The sequence below is a fragment of the Elephantulus edwardii genome, unplaced genomic scaffold, assembly GCF_000299155.1.
Source record: "Elephantulus edwardii isolate Elephantulus edwardi_28Jun2011 unplaced genomic scaffold, EleEdw1.0 scaffold00123, whole genome shotgun sequence".
NCBI lineage: Eukaryota > Metazoa > Chordata > Mammalia > Macroscelidea > Macroscelididae > Elephantulus > Elephantulus edwardii.
In genome coordinates, this window is record NW_006399873.1 from 5,497,061 (window position 1) to 5,510,896 (window position 13,836).

The 13,836-nt window shown below is 36.8% G+C and overlaps 1 pseudogene; it reads right to left on the reverse strand.

Annotated features, from left to right (window-relative positions):
* Window positions 1-2,667: 2,667 nt before the first annotated feature.
* Window positions 2,668-3,294, reverse strand: LOC102873004 (annotated as a pseudogene).
* Window positions 3,295-13,836: the final 10,542 nt, after the last annotated feature.

Sequence of the window (13,836 nt, forward strand, 5' to 3'; positions counted from 1 at the left end):
TTCTAGAGGAAAAAATATGTGAGCAGAAATGACTACATTAATGAACAAATATATAAATAAACAAATGATAACTTTACCTCCTTTTGCCTAAACCTAAGCTTGCTTCTCCTCATTCCTGTATCAGAAAATCAAAAAACGTGGAAAAAATGAAAATATTTTGAGAATATATTGCAAAATTATGAACTAAGTATCAGGTTTGAGTAAAAAATAAAGAAATACGTAAATTGGATCTAAACTGGATGATTAAATATAATTGAAAGTGAGTCTCATTTTCCAAGTTACAATTTGAAAATTTTATATCTAAGTGGAAAGGAAGAGAAAACTAAATACGCATGTTTTAAGTACTTAGCTATTGGTATAGTGCTTTTCTTTTTGTACCCCAAACAAGTTTTTAGACTATTCAAAATCAGATCTTGATTGTTTGACTAAATATTTTATGAGATTGCAATACTTGAAACATTCATAGCCTAAGAAGAAAAGGAATGATGCTTTATATACTACTGCTAAGATTTGAATAACCTTCATGAAAAAGATAGTTTTTTATGCTTCAGTAAGGTACTGCAAAATGAAATTTGCAACGCAGATAGGAATGTGTTTTCTTTTTGTTTAAAAATATGTTCTTCAAATTTTAATTTTTTAATATGAAGAAAAAATTAAGTAGAATGTTTCATAACCTAGTCCATCTAAAATCAATATGCTACATTGATAGAGTGAACTTATCAAATTAGTGGAGGAATATTGACAACTTCTAGTTAATTTATGAATGAAAAGCCATATTTATTCAAATTTCCTCCTGTTTTTACCTAATATACTTTCTCTATTCCAGAATGCTCTCAAGGCTTTCTTATGACATTTAGTAGTCAAAGAAGCATTCATGGTTTGTTGTTACTTGTCAATGAGTTGGGTATGACTCATAACAACTCTATAAAACATGGATCTGAGCACTGTCCTAGTCTATGCCATCCTTATCATCCTGACACACTTTGGCTCATTGCTGCAGACATTCTTTTAATCTACCTCTTTTGAGAGTCTTCCTCTCTTTTGCTGACACTTCAACTTCCAAAACGCGAGGCAAAGCTTTGCTGTCTTTGATCCTAGAAGCAGTCTGGCTGCACTCTTTCCAAGACCTGTTTGTTCTTTCAGAAGTCCTTGAGATACTCAGTACTCTTCTCCAAAACCACAAATCGAAGACATCAATGTATGTTCTGTCATCCTCATTCATCGCGTAGCTCTCAACTCCCCAGATATGTTCGAAAAAACCATGGCCTGACTCAGTTGCATGTTAGTCTTCAAACTGGCATTGTTGCTCTTCAGTAATTTGGTACTCTTTGTAGTTTATTGGTAAAGAATTGTCCTGCCAATCCAAAGAAGCATGGTTCAAATCCACCAGCTGCTCTGCAGGAGAAAGATGTGCAATCTCCTTCTGTGAAATGTACTGGGTTGTCTTTGAAAACCCACTAGCAGATCACTTATGGGTCAGTTCTGACATAACAGTACATTTTACATCATGAGTCATGTCTCCTTTGTTTGCTCTGAATTGTTATGGTTTCTCTGACTTCTGTACTTTTTGAGAAGATCGGCATTATTTTAATTACTTGGTAGGGATTTCAAATAATATTAAATTGAAATTAGAGTTATAATTTGTATTTATTAATTTTTCTTATGACAAAATTGAGGTGTAAATTTAGTGAGGAGAAATACTAAAGATAAAAAGGACAGTGTTTGGGTATGGCATTGTTCATTTAATCAAAGAGCATCTCCAAAGAAAAACAGTATTAAGTCATAGTTACTAACTGAAAATGTCAATACATCTTTGAGGAAAAAAATTAGACCCACAGCATTCTTCATGATCATATTTTGTTTGTAATGTTATATCATACAACCTCAGATTGTTAAATTCTTTTGTGGAAAGAACTCATTTGCTCTTACTATGGAAGCAAAAGGAGAATATAGAATTCCTTTCAGCCTAATGTGTATGATGGCTTTATCAAATTTTCCGTAACAACAATTGTCCATATATTATATACTCACTAATCTGTATGTTCATTTCCCCCAACTTTAGAGGATGTAAGTCAAGTTCTCTTAAGATTTTTGTCAAAAGGTTTATTTTCCAGAAAAACAACTTTGGGTTATATTGCTGTTAGATGGTATTTATTCAATTTAGACGCAATGGTGACTTTGTGTACACCGGATTAAAATCTTGCTTGAGCCTCTGTCAGTCTCACATTCATTGCTATGTTTGATCCTATTATTTTGTTGTCGTTGTTGGAGCTTATGACCTTTATTCACGCCCCTCCAGAGAGTACAGTCCAACAAAAGGCCTCTGCTCAAAACAAGAAAATCTAGAGCTGGGACTCTGGTCACATCCTCAAAGTCCCCTGTCCCTGACACTCTCCTATGAGGAGGAAGTTTATAAAGTGCTGTTGTATGACAGATCCTCAATGCCTCACCCCCACAGCTGCAGGGACTCTGGAAGGGCAGAACACAGCAGAGGTTCCCAGGGGCTGGGAAGGACCCACCACCACCACTAGAGCTGGAGACACTCAGTGTAGTCCTTCGCTGAGGGAACTAAAAGAGGGCACCTTCAGTCCTAGGAGGGATTGGAGGGATGAGCTCTGGAGATACAGCTGCTGCCTAGGAGGGTAGATAGAGCTGGAGCAGAAGTGTCTACACTCCTGGAAGGGAAGCAGGTAGAGGGAATCTGAAGGGGTTGCAGACGATGGGACACTCATTTTGGCATTTGTTCTTGCAGACCTGGAGGCCTGCACGAGTGGCTGTCTAAAATACTTCCCAGATTCCATCTTCAGTCTTGGCTGAGCACTCGAGGTAGCCAAAGAAACTGACGTGATTCACCATATTCTGGCTTTCCTCAGCCTGAACAGACTCCTGCTTTATCTTGGCCAGCTCTCGCCTGATGTGCTCATCCTGCCGCAGGTCCTCCTTGCTCCCCACTAGAATGATAGGTACCTTGGCACAGAAGTGCTTCACCTCTGATGTGTGCTTCTCAGGAATGTTTTCTAGGCTGTTAGGGCTGTTGATGGAGAAGCACATGAGGATGACATCAGTGTCTGGGTAGGAGAGAGGCCGCAGATGATCATAGTCTTCCTGCTCTGCTGTGTCCCAGAGAGCCAGCTCCACCTGCTTGCAGTCGACATCAATGTCAGCAATGTAGTTTTCAAAGAGGGTTGGGACATAGACCTCTGAAAACTGATCTTTGCTGAAGGCGATGAGGAGGCAGGTCTTCCCACAAGTGCTGTCCCCTACAATCACCAGTTTCTTCCAGACTGCAGCCATGGATGGGGCTTCCGCTTTGCTGCCCTGACTCTGATCCTGTTATTATACTCCATTTTATTTATTTTTTTAATAACCCTCACAAAGGCATACTTTACTTGTCCAGAGACTGCATGTCCAAATTATGTATGACAAATTATGTATGACAAAGTTCCATCTTTATTACTTCTAAAGAGTATTCTGACTGTATTTTATCCAACATATACTTGGTTTTTCTTCCACAAGAATATGGTTTATTCAGTATTCTTCACCAGCACCATAATTCAAAGTCATCAATTCTACTTTGATCTGCCTCCAATTTTCCAAATACTGCATATATGTGAGAGGATTAAAAAGACCATGACTTGGGTCGCATGTATCTCAGTCTTTACAGTAACATTTTTGCTCTTTAGAACCTGAAAAAAATTCTTGATCTTTTCCCCTAGGGCAACACATCTTTTGATTTCTTGACTGCTGTTACCATGAGTGTTGATTATGGATCCAAGAAAAACAAAATCTTTATCAACTGCAATATTTTCTCAATTTATCATGGTGTTGCTTCAAAATTGTTCCATTTTGAAGGTTGTTTTTTTTTCTCTTTATGTTGCGATATAACCCACAACGAAAACTATAGTCATTAGTTTTTTTTTTTTGGTAAGTACTTCATTCCGTTTACTTTTAGGAGGGAAAGTTATGTCTTCTGCAAATTGTTGTTGTTATTGTTGATGAGGTTATCAAATTGAATTTGACTTATAATGACCCTAAGAACAACAAATCTGAACCCTGTCCTATCCTGTGCCATCCTCATCATCTCAGAGCCTGTTGCTGCAGTCACTGTGTCAATCCTTCTCATTAAGGGTCTTCCTCTCTTTCACCAGCCACTCACCTTTCCAAGCAGGATATTTCTTTCCAAGGAATAACCCCGCCTAACAACCTGTCCAAAGTGTGTGAGATGTAGTTTCATCATTCTTGCCTCTAAAAATCACTCTGCTCGCTCTTTCAATGAGACATATTTGGGTTTTGTTTGTTTAGTTTTGCGTATTTTTTTGCAGTCCAAGGGATATTCAGTAACTTTCTCCAATATCACAACAATGTCTCTGTCATTTATTGACCAGCTCTCCTATGCACAGATAATGATTGTCTGAATCAGGTACACCTTAGTCTTTAAATTGCCATCATTGATCTTTAGTACTTTGGACAGGTACTTAAGATTTTCTCAATACAATAAACTTTTTGATTTCTTGACTGCTGGTTCCAAAGGTATTAATTGTGGACTCAGGATTAAATCAATGACAATTTAAATCATTTCTCCATTTATCACTATGTTGCCAATGGTTCAGTGGTAAGAATTTTTGTCTTCTTAGGGTTGAGATGTAATCTATATTGAAGGTGTAGTCTTTGATAATCTTTAGCAAGTGTTTCAAGTTATTCTTGCTTTCAGCAAGCAAGATTGTATAGTCTACATAGGGCAGATGTTTATGAGTTTTCCTTTGGTCCTTATACCACATTCTTCATTATAATATTTAGCTTCTCAAATGATTTGTTTAGCATTAATGCTGAATATATATGAAGAAAGGATATAACCCTGATGCTCATTTTTACTTGATTTTAAACCATACAGGGTTTTCTAACTCTGTTTCAATAACAGAATCTTGATCTAGTTATAGGATTAATATGAGCATAATTATGTGTTCTGGAATTCCCATCTTATGTTAGCTAAGGGAACTTTGGTGGCCTAACTGCAAGAAGCTACACTGAAATCCCAAAGGTACACAATTAGGGGCCACTAGCTGCTCCATAGGAGAAGCATGTACAATCTTCTCCAATGAGACTGACTGCCTCTAAATACTTCCCAAAGGGTCAGCTATGGGTTGGCTCTGACTCTCTGATACAAAACAGTAATGTCAGCCACAGTTTGTTATGGCCCACATAGGAAAACGCCTTTGCATGGTCAATAAACCACAGATAGACATTCTTTTGGCATTCTATACTTTCAGCTAAGATCCATCTGAAATTACCTATGATATCTCCGATGTTAGAACATATTGTAAACTCAACTTGAACTTATGGTAATTTTCAATCAATGTACTGTTTTAACCATTTTTGGATAATTTCCATCAATAATTTGTTTCCATAAGATATAAGTGACACTGTTCAATAATTTCTACATTCTTTTTCTTGAAATGTAGATATCAACATTTTTTGGAAATGGATATAAATATGGATATATCCCAGTCAATATAGCAGGTAGCTAGATAGCTAGATTCCTATTTCTTGGCAGAAGCTGGTGAGTATTTCCAAGGCTGCATCTGCAAGTTAAATGTTGTTGGTATGCACCTTTGACTCGTATAAGAGTCATGTTGTTGTTGTGTACCATAGAGTCAGAACTGACCCATAGCTGACCCTCCAGCAAGTTTTCAGAGGCAGTCAATGCCCCCCGTGGAGTATCTGGTGAATTTGAACTGTGTGCCTTCAGGATTGCAACACAGCTTCTTGCCACTAGGCCACCAGAGCTGAAATGAGTCTTAGTGACTTTATACATTGCATACAACAGATCTGAATCTCACTTTTCCCTCTGTCATTCTTATCATCTCTGATGCACTTGAACCCATTTCTGCAGTCATTCTGCAGTCTCTCTTGTAAATTCCTCTCTAAAGCAGACCCTTCATCTTCCAAGCATGGTGTCCTTCTCCAAGAAATGCTAACAATATACCTAAAGAATCTAAGATGAAGTTTGACCAAATAGATTGTTAATGAGTATCTGCAATCCTAATACTGTATTTTATATTTACACTTAGTTTGGGTGTATGATTTTCTCCAGCTGTACAACCACTCTGACTAAGGGGGTACATGTTTTCTTTTTTCTGAGGTGTTTGAAATTTTTGTGTATTTCTTTCTTACTGCATTCTCACTGTTCAAAGGCATCTTTGTCAAAGAAAATGACTTCTGCATTGTATGTATTTTTCTTTTTGAAATAAATACTTTGCTATCTGTAACATAAAAGATTTGAAAGCAGGAGTGGCATCCACTTCCTAACAATATGTTTTTGGAAACTATGAACCTTGATAAATATCGATAGTTATAGAAACGCTTCAGAGCTTTTGTTCATATCTTTGCTATGAGGTGTGCTCAATTCAAAGGCAATCAACAACAACAACGTAAAATTTTGTCAAGTTTTCTCTTTAAGTTAAAGATCTTAAAGATGATTCTGTGAGCTAATTTCTATTGTTTATATCAACTTTACTTTGGACATGTTACAAGGAGGGAATAGTCCTGGGAGAGAGACATCATACTTGGGAGGGTGGAGAGACAACGCAGGGGTAGAAGATCCTCGATAAGATGATTAATTCAGTGATTGGGGTAATGAGGGTAGGTGGGTCAGAGACAGTGCAGAGCAGGGTTTAGGGCTGTTGTACAAACAGTCGCTATGAGTTAAAAGTGATTCGAGGGCACATAACAACAACATCATTTTCTGTACTTGGAAGTTAGCTGAAAAATTGTTTTGTTAGGAAATATTTTTAAGATCTCATTGCTAGTATATACTGAGCAGTCAGAATAGCTGACCCTCCAGCTGTCTTACAGAGACTGTAAATTTCACGGGAAGAGACTTTCCAGCTTTTTCCAAGGATTATCTAGTGGATTTGGACCACCTGTCTTTGGGCTGGTAGTGTAACTTCTTAATCACAATATGCCCATACTAATTATAGAATAAGTAAATATACTTAGAATAAACAAAAACTGTATGACTTCATCATCTATTTAAGTCTTAACTGAAATTAAGTAATTCTCATGTCCCAACTTGGAAATCAGAGTCAAAGAACCAAAGAGTCATAAATCTGAGCACTGAACTGAACTTAACCTGAAGTCTTTCAGACAGTAAGTAGAGATGTTCAGCGAAGAGTAATGCTAAACTCTATTCTCTGAGTTACTGCTAAAACTCTGGTAATTTAAAAAAGATAATTAAAATACTAAAATTAAAATTAAATGTTACCATCAGGAATTTGAATATGTAAGGACATTATATTTGAATTCATGAAAGATGAGTGTGGAGGTAGACACATATAACTGAAAGCTCTAAAGTTTGAAAGTTACAAAAGATATTAAATAAAGGTTATAAGGTCTTATTTTAAATAACAAAATTATATAAACTTCATATATATACAAGTTATTGTGTTTTTTTTGTTTTTTAATTAAATTTTATTAGTTTTAATGAACACTTACAGAGATTTTGGGTTTCCATTCATTCATTGTCGCACGATTTTCTCTACCCTCCTCCCCAGTTCATTCTTCTTTATTTTTCACTTGAAAGTCTGTTTTAATTGTCTAATTGCCACAGTGCTTGTCAAAGCCAGTTCTGATTAACCTCCTTTGTCAGTGTGTCCTTTGTCATTCCCTATCACTCCTCCCTGAGAGAGACTTCATCTTGATTCATAAGGAAAGGGGGACGGCGTATTCTCTTAGCTACTTTCTGCTGAAAAGGGACGCTGTAGGTTTCAGGGTGAAGATCTTCTCTCATTACTCTAAAGGGCCCCTTTGGTAATAGGAAGCACGTAGACTATTGTGGGGATTGATTTAGGAATTTAGATGCACTGTTATCAGTAGTGCTTAGATGTGCAAGTTCATATCCCTGAGGATGTATCATGGAAGTGTTGCAGCCTAGAAGACACAAATTTAACTAAGAAGTTAAAAGTACATGAGTCAAAAATTAAAAAGCAATAATATTCCAAGTAGAGTCTCTAATAGCGTCATAAATCAAGTTACAGAGGGAAGGAATTTCTTACAATAAAAGGCCTATTGACTAGCACTTTGTCTATTATAGTATAAAGGTTAGGAACCACAAGATGTAGAGGCTCAACTATGTCATTTATTGTTCTTAAGTCCTGGAGCAAATTCCATCTACAACTGGGTTGTTTTACATCTCAGAAGTCAACAAGCAAGGCAGAGGTGAAGTAAGGAACTGCTTATGGGGTTTCCCATCAATCCCAACAACTAAGAAATAGTGAGAAAAGTTGGGACCTCAGAAGGCTTTTAGGACCAAAGAGTAGGCTCTTGTGTCCAGGAGAAAATGAATATACTTACCAGTAATGTTAATGCTCTCCCACAGCTCTTCTGGGAGGATCTAAATCATTGAAGTGTCCTCCTTTGTTTTCAGCTGGGAGCTGGGGCCTGTCAGTCCTGTCAGCAATGAGGACCTGATGTGGGCCACCCTTGGTCATGTGTCCTTCAAATCCACACTTAAAGCAAGTGAGTGGAAACTTCCTCTCTACTCCCTTGCCTATCTGTGGCTCTCGTCTGTGACACTGTCTACTGAAGTGGCTCAGCTTTCCACAGTGAAAGCAATTCTGACCTCCTTTATTACCTTTGGGTGGTACTGTTTATGAGTAAGACTTCCTTTTAGTGACACAAGCCCTAAACTGGCAGCAATAGCTGTCCCAGTAATTTTGGCCATTATCTGGTCTTTTCTCTTCCCTCTAGATCCCAGTTGTTAGAAGAGGGGGAAATTTAAACAAATATAAAACAAATAATTTTGAACATTATAATATTTTAAGCTTAAGGCTAGAAATATTAACAATATGATCATTTTCAATCCAGAGATACATGTTCCAATGCAGTTTCTATTTTCCATAAATGGCTTTGGGAAGAAGAATATTACAAATGTGGATACAGTTCCACTATTCCTCCTCCATGCCACGATATAGTGTTATTAACATGAGCAGTTATAAATCCATTGCCATTCTTACTCTAACTTAATTTTTTAAATTTAAATTTGTTATTAATTTCAGTAAAAATTTCAGAGGCTTTAGATTTCCATTCATTCATTGTTGCACATTTGTCCCCTAACAAGTCTCCCCCCCAGAACACTACCCTTTTGGAAAAGTAAAAGAAAAATTCTTTCATCGTTTTACAAACCCTCCCTCGGGTCCACTCCACCATGTAGCCATCGCTCTAGACTCCTGACATGACAGAAATGCTAATCACATATCTCTTTTAAACAGTTTTCTCCCTCCTCTGTTTCAGTGCAACATAAATTATTGAACCCATCCTACTCACTCTCTCCCCAACCCCAAGGTCAGTCCCGTTCTACAACAGTGGCACTGTGCAATATTTGTCCTTTTGTGACTGGGATATTTCACTCAGCATAATGTTCTCCAGAGTCAACAATTTTGAATAATATTGCACGAGTTCCTTGTTTTTCAGTGCAGCATTCCCTTATACCATAGCTTCTCTACCCATTTGTTTTTTGCTGGGCACTTAAGTTGTTTCCAACTCCTTGCTATTGTGAACCAAGCTGCTCTAAACATAGGTGTGCATGTGTTTAGTTTACAGATTATTTTAAATTGTTTTCCAAATATGGCAAGACAATGAAGTAAACAACATATCGTGATTTTTCACTAGCAATTTTAATAATTTGTTACTTGTCATTTTTGTCCTTTTCATAGCATGAAAGTAAGCTGAATAGAGTTTTTTCTCTATAATAATCTTTACTGATTTTTTACAAATTGACTGGTAAAGGTAATATAAACTGAATCTATCATTCTTTTTAAAATTATATTATGAGCATTATATCTGTTCATCATTGGGCTATTTATTTTTGTTTTGATCATAAGTGAAACTTTTAATATTGTTGTTGTTATGTACAGTTGCATCTACTATCATTCATAGTGATCCTTTCAATAGCAGATCTAAACCTTGTCCTACACTGTGCCGTTGTCACAATTTCTGATATGGTTGAGTCCATCATTACCATCACTGTGTAAATCTATCTTATTGTGAGTTTCTCTCTTTTGTCTGTCCCTCATTCCATACTGTGATTTTTTTTCAAGTACTAGCTTCTTCTTACAACATGCCCGAAGTCTATGAAACAGAGTTCCATCATTCTTGTCTCCAAAGAGCAACATGATTGCACTTCCTTCAGGATAGACTTGCTCATTCTCTTGGTAGTTTCTGGGATATTCAGTGCTCTTCTCCAACACCACAATTTGAAGGCATTGGTGCTTTTCCTGTCATCCTTATTTAATGCTCAATTTCAGTTATATAGGAAATAAAACATCACAGATTGTATCTGGTGCACATTACTCTTTTTTTCCCTTTTATTCTGATTTATTTATAAAGTTTGAATACATTGTTTTTCATAAAAGATCCTTCCCATTTCCTTCACCTCACCCACCTATAGAATTGTTCAATTCTATGATTAATACTCTCCCCCCCTCCTCATCCCTCTATTTCTATCCTCCCCTCTCCCTTGGTACATTACTCTTTTAACTGACATTTGTACACTTTAGAACTTTGAGGATGACCTTGAGAGCAGAATTTCCAATTGCAACCCATATTTTGCTAACTTGACTTCTACTACCATAGCTGTTGATTGTGAGTAAAAGTCAAATGAAATCATAGGCAAATCAATTTTTTTCTACATCAATAATGATGCTGCCTAATAGTACAGTGGTGGGGACTTTAGTTGTTGTTTTTATGTTGAAGAATGTTGCTTTTCTTTGAATGTTAGTATTGAAGGCTACATACATTGATCTTCAGTAAGTGCTTCAAGTATCCCTTACTCTCTACAAACAAGGTTGTGTCATCATAACAATTTTTAATAACTCTTCCTAGACACCTAATAACACGTTATTCTTCATATAGCTGAACTTCTCTAAAAATTTGCTTGTTATATAGATTGAATTTAATTAGCACCTGGCCTAGTTTTTACTGATGATATTAAACATCTCCAATGGTTCCTTTCACAGATGTAATTAATCTGATTCCTGTGCATCCACAGAGGTGAAATCCATGTATACAACCTGTGTTATGTTTCTTATAAAAGGTATTTGCTATGAATAAATCATTGATTGTACAGAGTGTTATCATTCTATACCCAGCTTCATTTCTGTCACCAAGTCCATATTTTCTGACTACTTATTCTTCTTCCTGGTTCTGAAATTTTGCATTTGTTTATTATTATTATTATTATTATTATTATTATTAATGCATCTTGGTTACATGTTTGATCGATTTCTGACTGCAGCCATTGATAGAAATCATCTATTTCCTCCTATTCAGTAATGGTTGTAGGTGCGTTAATTTGAATGATAATGGTATTAACAGGTCTTCCTTGTACGCATATGGATATTATTCTGTCACTCACAATATTGTATTTCAAGATGGATTTAGAAATGGCCTCTTAAATTATGAATATGACCCAGTTTTTCTCACCTTTTCATTTCAAGCATAATAGATCATATGATTGTGGGATTCAAAATGTCCTATGCCAATCCATCTCATTTTGTTAATACTCAGTATGTCAATATTTATGTGTTCCATTTCTTTCTTTACAATGTCCAGTTTTCCAACATTCATGCTTCTCACATTCCACATACAAATTGTTAATATGTTCTTACAAGAAGGAAGAAGAATAAAAGACCAAAATTGATGTCAGAAGAGACTCTAAATAGTACATTAGAATGCCAAGAAGCCAAAGCAAAGGGAAGAAATCAAGAAATTAAGGAGCTGAATAGAAGATGTCAAACGGCTGCTAGGGAAGACAAGGCAAAATATTATAATGAAATATGTAAGGAACTAGAGTCAGAAAATCTAAAGGGTCAAACTTGCTCAGCATTTCATAAGCTGAAAAAAAGTAAAGTATAAATTCAAGTTCTTGATTTGCAATAAAATTGCAAAGTTTGTGAGTTGCAATGCTTAAGGTTGTTATGGGCAGAATGTTGAATGATTCAGAAAGCATTAAAAGAAAATGAAAGGAGTATACGGAGTCATTGTACCAAAAAGAATTGGCTAACACAGAAATATTTCAAGAAACAATATGTGATCAAGAGGCAATGGTGATGAAGGAGAAATTTCAGGCTGCTCTGAATGACCTGGCAAAAAATAAAGCCCCAGGAACAGATGGAATAACAATTGACATATTTCAGCAAACAGATGCTGCTCTGCATGTTTTCACCAAATTGTGCGAAGAAATCTGAAGGACAACTACTTGGACAACTACTGATTGGAAGAGATCCATATTTATTGCCATTTTAAAAAAATAAAAAAGATGACCATGATGAGGGAGGAGGAATTGTATAACAATGAGAGATTTTTTTTTCTTCAAAGAAAAAGACAAACTGGCAGGGAGGGGTGGGCAGGGAAGAAAATATGCAACAATGAATGAATGGAAAAAAATTAAATGGAAATAATATGCTGTAAAAAATATATATGTTATATTTAAAAATCATTAATAGACAAAAAATTACTATTAAAAAAAAAGGTGACCTGACAGTTCTCTAATGCATAGCAAGTAACTGTGAATGTTAAGCACTCAGTCATGTGTACCTTAGTCTGCAGAATGATATCCTTGCTCTTTAGCTCTTTGGACAGGTCCTTGAGAGTAGACTTTCTTAATGCAATTAATCTTTTGATTTTCTGACTGCTCGTGCAAAGCATGTTAATTGTAGAACTGAGCAATCTGAAATTGTTAATTCAATCCCTTCTCAATCTACCACCAGTATTGCCAACTGGTCCACTTATAAGAATAATTCTTTTTTCCTTATTGTGATTATAATGAAAATTTACAGAAATTTGGATTACATTTATTCATTTTAGCACATTTTCCTCCCTACCCTTGATTTTGAACCATGTATTTTTTCCTTGTTCTGTTCTGACGACTGCTTCTTGGTCCAAGTATGGGTTCTCCATTAGGGATCCCCAAGGATGCCATTCCCAGGAAAATAGTTTTGGGCCCTTGGGCCAAGAAACAAAAATCATGCACTGGTCCTGGAGGACACATCCCTCTCTCCTGGGAAGCCATCCTCTTGCATCAGCAACAGGCTGCAAATGGAAGATAAGCCGTAATAACCCACAAGAAGTCAATCCTGGAGTGGAAGTTTAAGAACAAGGACTTTTCTCAGGACCTTACAGGAAAAGAAGCTGTACATGACAGTTGTACTTAATAACTTACCCCAGTCACTGAATCAGCCCACCTCATAGAGGGTATTCCTCTCCTTCTCTGTCCCTCCACATTCCCAAGCATGATGTCCCTCTCCAAGGACCTGTTTCTCCTTACAACATATCCAAAGTATGTCAGCTGAAGCCCCAGAATCCTTGCCTCCAAGGAGTAGTCTGGTTTAACCCTCTCTTGGCTGACTCTGTTTGTTTTCTTGGCAGTCCAGAGTACATTCAATACTCTTCTCCAGCACCACAGCTCAAAGGCATCAATTCCCCTTCTATCCTCCCTAGTCATTGTCCAACTCCCTGATGCAGAACTCCCTGATTGCAAAGACCATGGCCTGTGTCAGGTGCACCTTAGTCTCCAGAGAGACACCGTTGCTCTTGAGTACTTTAGAGAGGTCCCTAACAGTAGACTTTCCCATAGCGATATGTTTTTTTTATTTCCTGGCTGCTGGTGCCAAGAGTGTTGACTGTGGAGCCGAGCAAACTGAAGCTGTGAACAATCTCAATCTCTTCACCATGCATCCTGATGCTACCAATTGGTCCAGTGGTGAGAATCGTTGTCTTCTTGACATTGAGCCTCAGTCCATACTGAAGGCTGCAGTCCTTGACTCTCTGCAGCAAGTGCAT